This window comes from Ambystoma mexicanum, chromosome 4q (assembly GCF_040938575.1).
Source record: "Ambystoma mexicanum isolate Mex_15411 chromosome 4q, UKY_AmexF1_1, whole genome shotgun sequence".
NCBI lineage: Eukaryota > Metazoa > Chordata > Amphibia > Caudata > Ambystomatidae > Ambystoma > Ambystoma mexicanum.
This window is the reverse complement of record NC_090928.1, coordinates 75,978,602-75,992,558: the sequence shown is the minus strand read 5'-3', so window position 1 is coordinate 75,992,558 and position 13,957 is coordinate 75,978,602.

Below are 13,957 nucleotides of genomic sequence, written 5' to 3'. Positions count from 1 at the left end.
GCCACATGGTTGAACAAAAATCTGACCAAGTACAATTTCACTTCCAGAATAGCCAAATTCCAGATGTGACAGTAATAGCAGTAGGACAACAGACTGGTGATGGGGGGTCCTCTCTATTTCTGAAAATCAACCTTCCTTCCAGTCTAAAGTGGTACTCCACGCTGGAAGGAAACACTCTGAGATTCTATACTAATCCACAATCAGAAACTCCCACTCCTATAGTCCAGAAAGATGTGAAATCAGCTCAGAGCCTGGCTGATATTCAGCAAATTGGAGAGCAGTTGTTCATCCCCGTTCAGTTAAATGATGGGAAGGACTCTGTTCTCGCTCGAGTGTGTGTGAACAACGGTAAGAGCTTCATCAGCGAAGCCATGTTCCGCCAACTCCCAAAAGATCCAGCCATTCCCACATTCAAACTGATAGACAAATGGGAAATGGACCTGGAAGCGCCTAATTCCAAACATCACCTGCCAAGCAGGTGTATGCTCAAAATCTCCATTGGCAACAAGAGCATAGTCCATAATTGTTGGGTCGTGCGAGACGTCACTGCCGCCTTTTACTTAGGCAGTGACTTTCTCAATCGCTTTGCCATTAGTTTGGACCTAATAAACTTCAAAGCTTGGTCCCGATTAGCGGATAATCCCATGGGCTTTGATGATCCAGAAAAAGCATTTAGGTCAGCTCAATTGCTACCTTATGCAGTTGAAATTCAGATCAAAGAGGAAGTCACCATCCCCGAAAGGACCCGACAATTCTCCCTGGAAGTGAAAGTTAAAAGAGGACAATATTTGCAAAACCCTGATGCTTACATACATCTAAATGCTTCTCTCCAACAGCAAGGGTTGGGGGTAAACCCAACTCCATTAGTCAACATAGAACATGACACCATTCCAATAGAGGTGGATAACAGCGACTTAAAGAGTATTACTCTAGCCGCAGGCACCATTATTGGAATGGCGGTTGATGACCGACATTTTTCCATCGACTTAGTAAATGAACTGTTAGGACCAATCCCCAAGGACTGTTCTGACAGTGACAGTGAGGACAATACAACACCAGACAGGATTTTTACCCGGCATGGGGGGAACTTCCTGGTGTACACTTCCTGCCCCTATGGTAAGGAAGATGTGACTTGTGACTTCAGGAGGGATGAGGTGATTTTCCAGGTCCATGAGGGCTGCCTTTCCCACCTGAAGCCTCCAGTCCAAATCAGCACTCTGACCAGGGACTTCTCCACCCAGTTGGAGGAGGCCGCTGAAATAGCCGAACCAGAAGTCTTTCCAGGCTTCAGGCAGATGGTGGAAGAGAGAGTCAACCTAGCTGATGCCTGTGTGACTCTGGAACAAAAGCAAAAGTTGAAACAAGTTTTCTTGGATTTCCAAGATCTCTTTGCGGTAGACTCATATGACTGTGGTCGCACTGACATCCATACAACAACAATCCCCACGGACCCTGGCATGACTCCTGTGTTTGTGAAGCAATATCGCTTGCCTCTCGCATCAATGGAGTCCCTTACTGAAATAATTAAGAACCTTGAGTCCCGGGGAATAATCCGTCCAGTCCACAGCACCTTCAATAATCCGGTGCTGGGAATATTGAAGCCAAACGGCCAGTGGAGACTCTGCGCCGACCTCAGGGAGCTCAACAAACGGGTCCATACTTCCTGATGGCCTCTGCCCTACATTGACCAAGGGCTGGCCCAGATCCAGGGGTCACAGGTATTCACTGCAATAGACCTGACCAATGGATACTGGACCGTGCCTGTCAGCAGGGAGGACCAATACAAACTGGCTTTTACCTTTGGTGGCCAGCAGTACACATGGACCCGGGCTTCCTTCGGATACCTTAACTCCGGTAATGGGTTCAATATTTTCCTACATAAGGCCATGCCCGACCTGGGTGCGAGGGGTAACCTGGCTTATGTAGATGATGTCCTCATCAAAAGTTCATCTGTGGAGGAACACATAGCGGAGATCCGTTATGTTCTGACGCAGTTGAGGGCAGCCGGAGCAAAACTTTCCTTTCAGAAAGCACAGTGGTGTAGAACCCGTGTTAATTTCTTGGGGCATGAGATTACTCCTCAGGGTCTCTGTCCCCAGGAAAAGAAAGTGGACGCACTTCAGAAACTGAAAGACCCCACAACTCTGCGGGAACTAAGGAGCCTCCTTGGACTGACTAATTACAGCAGAAAGTTCATTGAGGGCTACGCAGAGATCACCAGACCCCTGATTCATCTCTTGAAGGGGGGGTCAAGTGGGAATGGGGTCCAGAACAAGCCGAGGCAGTAAGACAACTCAAAAGAAGCCTCTCACAAGCGCCCTGCCTAGCTTACCCTGTCATAAACAAGGACTTCTTCCTGGCGACGGGGTTCTCTAATACGTGCTTGACGGCAGTATTATACCAAAAGCATGACAAGGTCAATAAAGTAATCTCCTATGCGAGCAAAACTTTATCCTCTGTGGAGGAAAAATTCAACGATTGTGAGAAGGCACTCCTGGCAACGGTGTGGGCATTGAAGAATTACCGCCCGTTTATCCAGGGGGAACACATCATAGTGGAGACTCCACATCAGCCTCTGCAATATCTCCAAAGTGACAGAATCCGGGCCGGAAATGTGAGTGATTCCCGAATTACTTCCTGGATTCTGTCAATGCAAGGCTTTCCTGTGGAGGTCAGATATGGCCAAAACAAGAAGAGTCCCCTCGCGCAAGGTCTGGCTGACTTGCATGATTGTGCCAGAGAAAACTGTCTCGAGGACGAAAGTCTAAAAATCAAGGACAACATGGAGGCATACCTTAATTCCCCACACAAAGTCTTTGAAGAAGACAAGTGTGAGGGAATGCCCACTGTCTATGTGGATGGATGCTCTTACCATGTTGACAACAACGGGGAGAAAGAACTGGTGGCCGGCGTAGGGAATGCATGGGTGAATGAGTCCCCAGAACCCTCCGCTGGATACAAAATTGGTCCCCGAAGTAGTCAGGTGGCAGAATTGATGGCTGTGCATCAAGCCATCCTCACTGCTGTCCAGCATCAACTCCGCGAACTGGTCATAATCACAGATTCGGATTATGTACGGAACGGGTTCGTGGAGCACCTGGTTAATTGGAAAACCAGAGGCATGTTATGTGCTAATAACAAACCCTTGAAACATGGGAAGTTGATCCAAAACATTGACGATCTGGTCACCTCGAATGAGATGACCATCTATTGGAAAAAGATCAAGGGCCATTCCAAAGTAGAGGGACCAGACAAAACTGGAAATGACTTAGCTGATCAGCTGGCCAAAACCGGGGCCATCCAAGGGGATCTAATTGAGATTGAGTCCCTGTTGGGGGAAATCCAGGTCACTGCTATCACTAGGTCCCAGACAAATGCTCAAAACGACCTTTCAATTGCACAATGGAGTAAGGAGACCCCTGATGCTGATTTGATTACAGCTCAGAAGGGGGATCCAGTTATTGGTAAGTTTTACCAACACCTTGAGGACCCTGAGAACTTTCCCCTGACGGATACCGATTACATTGGGAAAGAGGACCTAAGAGTGTTGATGAAATGTCCAAAAATGTTCCGGATCCAAGACGGTTTGCTGGTAAGGAAATCCAAAGCTGGCCACGATCAGTGGGTGGTTCCTACCTCATTCCGAAGCCTGATGTTAAGTCACGCCCATGATGCGGCCACCGCCGGTCATAGGGGGTTTCACACCACATTGGAAATCTTAAGAGAGGTTGCATACTGGCCACACATGGGGCAGGACCTCGACCAATACTTGAAGGGGTGTCTTGTGTGTGCACAATTTCAGCCATCATCCCTCACACACCGTGCGCCTCTCCAAAAGCGGGGGATGACACTGCCATGGTCAGATTTACAAATCGACTTTGTAGGCCCCGTGATTCGCTCTGCTAGGGGGAATAAGTACATGTTGACTGTGACATGCTTGTTTACCAAGTGGGTGGAATGTCTCCCAGCCCCAAACTACAAGGCAGAAACGGCAGCTGCCTTGATGATTAACCACATCTTTTCCCGTTTTGGTCTACCTCAAAGGATTGAGTCAGACAGGGGTAGCCACTTCACCAGTGAAGTAATGACAAAGATGTGGGAGATACTGGGGGTCAAAAGGAAGTTGCATATTGCTTATAGACCAGCTTCTTCTGGAGCAGTGGAACGCTACAACCGGACAATTGTGAGCATCTTAAAAAAGTTTGTGGCAGATTCTGGGCCGAGTTGGGATATCCGATTACCTCTGGTCCTAATGGCCATCAGATCTACCCCTTCATCTGCAACCAAAATGTCACCATTTGAGTTGATGACTGGACGCAAGATGGTGCTTCCTCAGCATTTGCTCTACAGGACCCAAGAGCAGACACTGATAAATGCCTCCACAACTCATGAGTATGTGGAGAATTTAAGGAAACACCTTCAACATGCTTTTGCTTATGCTCAGCGGAATCTAGAAATATCAGCTGATAGCATGAAGACCCACTATGACCTGAAGACTTCCAGGAAGGAATATCAGGTGGGAGACCGGGTCTATCTATACAACTTCCAAAGAAACCAGGCAAAACAGCGGAAATATTTGCCTACGTGGAAGGGACCCTTTGAGATCATAGACAAAATCTCCCCTGTGGCCTACAAAATCCACATCCCCAAAGGTCCTTTGGCAGCGGGGGAAGACAAGTGGGTCCACATAAACCAGTTGAAATGTTGCCATCCCAGGCACACTCTGCAACAACTGGAGGAATCCTCTGGAATCCTAGCGGGTACTGTCTCAGACTAATTCAGTTCCAACCATAAAACATACCACATCTAGTCTATAAAATATTGTGATTTGCATGAAACTGTCTCTTAGTTATACTGTTCTTTTTTCAAAATAAGAATGTAATGTTTCATTATGATGAAATGCATATGCTGCCCCACTATCTCAACAGTGGTGGAAATGTCCATGAATAGGTATTGCCGCTTTTCCTTTGTCGTCCTAGGAGAAAGAAAACCTGGAGACGGGACAAGGAGGACGATCCGGAGACCGGGAGCAGAGACGCAATGGGCCCGGGGTACCGCCCAATATTCCCATCAGGACCGGCGAGGAGAACCGATCGATCAGTACCGGATGGAGGAAAAGATGCTGAACTGTGCCATCTACCGGAAGAAGATGAGAACTACATCCCAGATCTTGCGGGTCCCACCAGTGAAGGATCAGATGGCCACCGCAAGAAGGGGGGCTTGTGGGATGTTTTTATCCATGCATCCAAGCCCTACCACCAAAACTGTGCATTACTGGCATTGAAAACATCATAATGGCCAGAGCTCCCCAGAAAATGCACAGGAAAATCCCATTTCGCCTATATTGTGAGCTCAGAGAGGCAATGCTGATTGCCAAAAGCAAACCCATAACTGTTGGGAATTCATTTTTCTTGAATGTCAAATATGGCAAAATCATGGGCACAGAATTACTTTACTGCAGAAACACACCAATGCCATGTCCTGAACATGGACAATATACTCCATGTAATATCACTTGCTGAAATGAATCAATCTAAAAAAAATCCCAAGGATGGATGCAGTAACCACAAAATCCTGAGGGTGGCGCTAGCGGTCTAAACTCTGACAGGAGAGCTGTCTTGCAAAACTGTCTAGTGCAAAGAAAGGGGTCTTATTTCATTAAAAGATCAAAGGGGTTGCCTGTCCTGAGAACTCTTGACACTTCAGAACTCAACACAAGAAGCCAGGAAATCACAGGGTTCTGTTAATTAAATGCAAAGTGGCTCCCTGGCCTCCTGATCTCAGCTTCCCAGAGACCACACAATGGCCCCTCTCCTCTGAAAGGAATATGTTGATTTTTACTGTTTCCTGTCAACAAAGGCCTGCCTGCCCAGAGGACACATGTGACTGACCCACCCAAGTCTTGGAGGCGGACTCCAACACTCTGAGAACTGACTTGAAAGCAAAATATATATTTTACAAAAACACTGATAACTCTTTGTAATCAAATGACAGAAATGTATAACCTTGAAAGCCTTAATTTAGAAAATGTACCTTCAATTCAAGCCCAAACTCCAATTTGTGTGATGTTCTGGCGCAAAACCCCGCTAATTGATAATATTACAGACACTGTGTTTAAGTTAGACAAATGAAAATTTACTGGAGTATGTATGCACAGGCCGTGTACATGTGTACAAATCTGGAGAAAAATCTGATGTTGCAAAACCACTAAAAAAGTGAAATATGCGCCATTTCTGAATGCAAGCCCCCAGGAAGAGCAGAGTTTGAACAGGGGATACCTCCTGTGATATGTGAGGGGTGCATGTAATTTTAAACAAATGTGTACCTGTGCAAATATGTCTTTTTATATCAAATATAGATTGTGTGCAATTTGACAGGGGAGTGTCCTCTCTGCAAGCCATAAAATGACATCGCTCTGACTCACAGTTCCTTCCCCAATCAAGTGAGAAATGGAAATTTGACCAATGGCAAGTGGAGAGGGGTAGGGTCTAGTGATGCTGCACACACACCCACATTCTAAACAGATAAAAGCAGATAGTGCAAGCCAAATAGGGATTCAAATCCATTTGCAGCTGGAAGCTCTGCCCGGAAAATCCATACTTTACCTCCATCAATCTCCAGAGAAAGCTGTGCAGAAAGACCCAGAGAAAGCAGAGCAGTATCCAAAACCAGAGAGAGCTGAACCGGAGTCCAGTCCAAAACCTGACCAGATCCGTGGCGAGGCATATTTCTAAATATAGTGTGAGTACATAGTAGAACTGTGCAGAACCAATCTCTTAGTTAAAATAATATAATTCAATTCTATTTTAATCTAAGTAGAACTGCCTCCTAACTGTCACCTGTCATTTGTAAAGCTGTCACCTGTGATTTGCTAGTTGCAAGCTGCACTTGTCTTTGTGAACTTTAAAATTTCAATCTGAAAACGACCTTTATTTAATCGCTCATATCTCAGTGACCGTTTGTGCTAGAGACTTGCAGTAACTTTCATCTGGAAGCTGAGATCCTAGGCTTTCATAGGACCCCAAAACGATATTGATAGCCCCTTGTAGTTCTTCTGTAATCGCGCCAGACGCATTCGCGAATTTTGCCGCGATTTGAAAATCTCTCCACTTGCAAAAAGATAGCTGCTTTTGCTTTCCTCTGAAAAAAATCGTTTGCCCCATAAAAACTATCCCTGCATCATTGCAAGAGTGAGCCTGGACTAATATTAACTAGATACTACTCACCCTGAACCTCTAGAGGGAATTAAAAGCATTTTAGCATATTTTTTTTTTCTTCATTGCCAGCACATTTAAAAGCATTTGGGCCTGTGTTTTCAACGTCTGTAGTCTAAGTTGCTGGGTGAACTGAATTACATTTGAATTGCATTTCTGAGAATTGCGTGCCTCCCTTCCCTTTCCTTGCATTGCATAAAAGGGGGGGGGGGTAAATTGTACAAGAAAAAGTTATTTTCTTTACTGCATTTCATTCCACATTGCATTCATTTGAAACCATAAAAGTATTGTTGCTATCTTATCCATTTCATGTCAACTCCTTAGTGATTATCAAGAAGTGCGCTAGTGCCAGATTCTCCGTTGTTAATCTTGATCATCTCAGATTAAGTGTGATATTCAATTATTAATTTATTATAAAGCGTGATACATATATATATATATATATATATATATATATATATATATTGTTTAAATTATCAATTAAACCTTTTAACTTGCAAAACAGAACTACTTCTTGGCTCAGTGGGGTCAGGAGGATTCCAAGAGAGGGGTGTTATATAGGGGTAGTCATCCAGAACGCATGAACTGGACATAAAGATATATCAATAAGGGTTTTCATTCAGTATTATAGACTAGGCGTTGACTTAGCTGTAGTGTTGAATTGAATCCTCTTACAGCCCCCAGCTAATGTCACTTTTAGTTACCCAGTTTTCTGCATTCAAATAAAACTAACCATTTTTACATATGCAGCTAGAATGCTGATTCTAAGTTTAAAACTATGACATTTAAACAATTGCAACCTATGTGACACTCAAAAGTAGGTCACTCATTTCTTTTAAACATTTAGATTTTTAGTGTCTTTCAGTCCAAATTTACTTAAACTACTGAAATCCACAGCTCAGCCAGTCTTGTTATAAACCTTCAAGTCACTTCAGAATATAACTTTAGATTGTATCCACCTCTCAGTAAGTCTTTCTTTGGCCTGCTTTGGGTTCATTTATTCAGTTTTACACAAAAAAAAAGTCTGGTGTTGTTTTAAAAGCCGGCTTTCTGATAGTGGTGAGTACTGGTAATGCACCCATTTTTGGGATTTAAGAAAATGAATTCCCCAAAATTCTAGGTTGCTTTTGGCAATCAGCATTGCCATTCCCAATGGTTTCAGACTACTGTGTGGGTAGTCCAATGGTGGTTTTAGGCAGTGCCCTTCTGTGCCCATAACATCGGCAAAAATGAGTGGCAGCCTATTCTTCATGCATTTCCCTGTGCATTTTCTGGGAAGCTCTGGCCATCATGATGTTTTCAATGCCAGCACTGCACAGTTTTTGAGGTAGGGCTCGGATGCATGTGAAGTGGGAGAATGGAAGAACAGGCTCCCGCCCTTCCCCTCTCGCGCTTGGCCTAGAGGATCACAGCCTAGACACCCGCCACGAGATGAGTTTGCCTATCTACCAGACGACCAAATACCCTGGTACAGGAACATACGGATGTGCCCACCTACCTGCCCAGCAGCCCGCCCTGCCCATGCCGACACCTGCGGCATGGATCAACTCGACTAAACCTACACGTCGTTAGAGATGCCATGACGACCTAGCCAACGGTCAGCACACCTGTGCAAACATGCACACCGGACACTCCCACACCAATCCACACGAAGAACATACTCAGTGCTATGACGTAGGTGACAGACATACCCACGGACGTGCATCTTTATTATTTTCCACATAGGCTCTCAAAATCCAGAAACGCAAGACGCATAATGAACTTATCCAAAAAGGCTTGCTCACGCTTCTTCTAAGAACCATGTACCATAATGAAGAATATAACGGAGACACGATACTGAGGATAGAGCAATATGATACCGTAACTTAAAGCGCTCTGCATCAAACGGTTCCATCTATGCACCAGGCCCAAGTAGGCCGCAAGCAAAAGCTTCTATGAACATTGAATGAGCAAGAGCTTGGTTGCTGACCCTGCAGAATGAGCCCGGCGAAAGCACACCGCCAAGGGCACGATGTTGCAATCTCGCACGCCGCAAGCCGACGCCAAGGTCACACCTGCAAGATAAACCAGGCACACAGTGGTAAAAACAATATTAATTGTGCTGAATTTTGCCTCAAACACGTTCCCACCTCACGTGACAAAGCCAAACCTGACAGGATGCCAAGCCCAGGAGGAAGGAGACGCCTGAATCCCACGTTTCAAGACACAGGCAGATACAATTAAAAGACTCATTGGACATCTGCAGCAGTGGGAGTAGTCGACCTCCCAACATATGAATAAATCCTCACATTGTTTACACCTACCCATAGTAAAACATTGTTGCAAATGACAGGTGCACCGCGAGCTGGGAACAGCGATAGTCCCAGACTGCGAGGCTCGCGAGCGGACCAATCAGAACATGGGGCTCTTATCACTGACGCCATTAACATTGACCAATCCTCAGAGGTCTTCATGTAACAATTGTTATGTATCAAATTGAAGGGACAGCCCAAGTATATCACCTGACTAACCCTCAACCACTAACACCGTTCTCTATATTTATGCTATACTAACCCTACCACTCGAGTAACCAATCCAGAGTGGAAATAAGTTTTTTGCTAAACTTTCTAAGGTGACGCAAGTAGCGCGTCATACTAAGGTAAAAAGGGCCTGCGAGCCCCACGATTGTGTGTGTGTCAGGACGGACGCGTACGATCCTTGACCCATCCCTGCCGTTTTGTCTAATAAACAGCAGAGTCACCTTGCTTCTTGTGTGTGTCTCATACTCTATCTCTTTTGGGATATACGGGAGGAGTTGGGGCCTCCCTGCCCGGAGGTCTACGAACGGCCCGGCCGACCCCGGCAGAATTTCCCCCCGACACATGGGTAAAAACATCCCACACTGACGAGCACCCTTTTTACATTTTTCTTTATGGAATAGGTCCAAACACCTTAGAAATAGCTTTGTTTTCTGATGACTTAACGATAAAGAAATGTTGGAAAACAATACAACATTGTCCATATGCTGGTTCTGATCTACCACACTACCTAATCAGCATTAGATGCCATGAATACAGCATCCAAAAATCCAAAAATGCGTTATAAAACCTAAAAACAAATGGCTTGGCCGCCCACTAGCAGAGCAGAAAAGTAAAGGATACAAACACATCTTCATTTTTTAGACTAGCCTCTCTTTCAAGAGAGCAGATTCACAGAGTATTGAAAGAGACCCATTACCAAATGAATGTATTTAATGGCGGAAATTCGCACGGTCTTAGCGTGGAGCACAATTGATTACTCCAATGGTATGTATATGGGGATCATGAAGTAAACCGTAAAGTAACTCCAACTGGTCCAGAATTGGGCAGGTGCCCAGCTTCATGAAACAAGACCGTACCACGGCAGCCATTACAACACTCCACTGACTTCCACTAGAACCAAGAGTGACCTATATTTAAATCATGTTCATTGTACTGTGTGTGTGCTGTTTGTGGCTCTACCCCCTATACCTGTATGCTATGTAACCCAGATGAACCCACACTTGGCCCCTTGGAGAATCCAAATAAGGTGAACTGTCTGTGGCCATGTGTAATGGAGGATCTGGTGGGAGCATAATGGTGTGCACAGAGCCCACGCAAAGGAACTCCTTCAAGAGAACCTGAAACTCCAAGAAGACCACTTCCCTTTCAGAAAAGTAGCCAAAGTGGTCATGTTCCATGAGGCCTTTGCAGAACGCGGAGATCTCTACCCTGTGGTCACTAGGCACTTAACGTTCCCCTGTGGACCCCACTCTCCTTGATGCACCCATGGACTGTGAAGTCGACCCCTTCAAAACAATTATAGGATGTAGGAATGTCCCATTACAATTTATAGGGCACTGACAGTGCCGAGTAGAGCACTCGCTTTGACAACTGTGCAGAGCCTGCTGACGTAGGTTCGAATCCCGGCAGGGCCAAACTCAGCCTTTCATCCTTCCGAGGTCGATAAATGAGCACCACACACAGTGGGTAATAATAAGCAGCGCTCAGATACCTGAGGGTTTGTAGCGCTACATACATGCTAAATTATTATTATTATTATTATTATTATTATTATTGGTTAAATGGAAAATATGATTAACGCTTTGGTTGAATCAGATGTATACGAATTGTTCGTTGACAATTGCTCGAATTACAATTGACCTTTTCACAATTGACCGAATTGTGAAGGTCAATTGTAACATATATGTGGGGGGAAACCTCCCACAACCCCACCACCTAACACCAAACCCCCCAAAACCCCTATATATATATATATATAAATATATATTACCAAACAGATATATATATATATATATATGGTCAATTGTGAAAAGATCAATTGTGACCCTTTAAATTCGGTCAATTGTTCATTCGAACAATTGTAAACGAACAATTTGGGTAATACCGTTGAATGATATATGCGTTCAAGGAAGCCACTGTTGGCCTAGCTGTGAACGTGACCGTCATCGCCACCCCAGCCCCTCCCTTCCTTATCCCCTTTGTCTGTCCCCTGCACCACACACACACACACACACTTGCTCTTGTTGCTTGGAAAAGCGTTACATTTCTTCAGCCCATGGCAGTTATACAATATAAAAAATAAATACGTGTCTCAAAAATGTTAATTTATAGCGCACTCATAAACCCTAAATTCTTCTTTTAAAAAGTGACAGTGTACTGCAGCACAGCAGGAAGGCAACTACAGGTCTCCAGGGCATTTTATTCTACAGGAATGCTGTGGACACCACATACTTTTAGGCAACAGAAACATATTTCTTTTTGGGAACTGTACTCATTTTTAAAAAAATATATGTGAATGTAAAACACTGCTAAACAAACATCTTTTTTCAGATCAGCTCTTAACCTAATTTGACAAAAAATTCTAAACACGTGCAATAAGCCAGGACACAGTTGCTTGCAAAAACACACCATTTCGAAAAGGAGTTATACACAATTTTACATTAGCATACCAGCTTCTGTACGATGAGTACTTCAAGTACACCTTCAGTAGGAGTTCGCCACACCGATTTGTCATCGTACCGGTCTTGTGAAAACCCAATGTTTATTACACAATTCTTCATAACTGGTGTCAACAAATGAAACATGAAGCTCACGTGTAGCTGGACAGATGTCTCGCGAGACAGAGTGAAGCTGTCCTGCATGTTGCTGGACACCCACATGGTTTTCTGGTGTGAAATGACTCCGCGTGACCCACAGAGCTTCCTCCCAGAAGGTCAGCGTGTTGGGGGTTTCTGTGAAAACGCTGGAGGAAATCAAAGAATGTGCATGCCGAGCTCTGCGGGAGGCTGGAAGCGGACAGCATTGTCAGCCACGGCCCCTACGGTCGGTTGAATTTCATCAGGGGTCGAAATAATCCAGCTCGGTCATTTGCTCCATTACACGACTCCTTTTTATGGCGCTCTCCTACACGCTTGTGTCTGGTGTATTGTTCTTTGAACAGACCCCCTGCAAGCCGAGTGAAAGATTCGCATTACCACTCACGGATGCCAGTACTCCTCAGGCTAAGGAAGCCTCCCCACAAACGGATTTTTTTAAGCATGGGGCTCCAGGCCACCCCAGGCTTCTTTTTATTATAATTGTTTTTGTGTTTATTTTGCTGGCAGGGCTAGGAGCCAGTCAACAAAGTAGTCCAGAGACAACTGTTTGCGCAGAGGAATGTGGCAAACATGTCAACCCCTCACATGAGGGTTCCCCCATCAGGTGTGATCTTTTGTGTTATTTCCTGTTCACCTCGCTGCCCTATCAGTGTTTACAGGAGCCTTCGGGGAGTCTGCCTCAAAAAGCAGTGTCGTGAATGCTGTTGGTGCGTACCCGGAGTGCATCTCTTTTCCCCCTCTGTCTCGACATGAGAACCTTTGACTTGAGAACGCCTTAGTTTCTTATCATAACGCAGACCACAACTTTCACTGTGGCTCAGTGGTTTATACTTGCAGAGCAAAAACTGAGCCTGAGTGTCATTATGTTACTGAAATATAATTTGTTAGCTATGCTTGTTTACAAAATGATGAAGACCGCGGTTAGTTGCGGTTAGGCTGTAGAGTTTGTGTGGTTCATGTGAATGCAATCCTGCAATCCATGTTAAAGATGTGTTACTGCTAAACCGAGTTCCCTAGCCTTGATGTATGTAATAACACAGATCACTCATGTGTGCCTGGCATGGTCGTAGCTAAGAGGTTTCCCAAGTGCTCCCCCAGAACCCACAACCAGGCCTGGCTACATTTGACAATCAAAAACCCTGAGATATCGGATGCCAGCAATTAAGTCCCAGCAAACCTATTCCCCCAAATTCCGAAACACGGGTGGACTGCGAGGTCACCAGCAGCCCAAGCAGGAAGGGATTCAGTCTGGTTTCAAACATTTTTATTTATTTATTTAGCATTTGTAGCGTGCACAAACCCGTAGGTATCTGGGCGCTGGAGAGCAGGTAATACACATTACAGGGTTACCACAGGGAGCCATAGAAAACAATGGATTGGCATAAATCATATTACGCATTTTTAGATATTCGTCTCTAAACACATTGTTTTTAAACCAACTGCGCTCATAAGCACTGCCACAAACAAATAGGACTTCTGCACCCTTTGCTATCATCACATTTTCCAAGGCACATGTACTGATATTTGCGAAAATACTTTCCTCTGGTCATAGTAAACATGTACATAACTGATGCCGCTTGTCCTGCTTCACAACACTTTTGTCAATATGAGACATTTCTTTTATTTG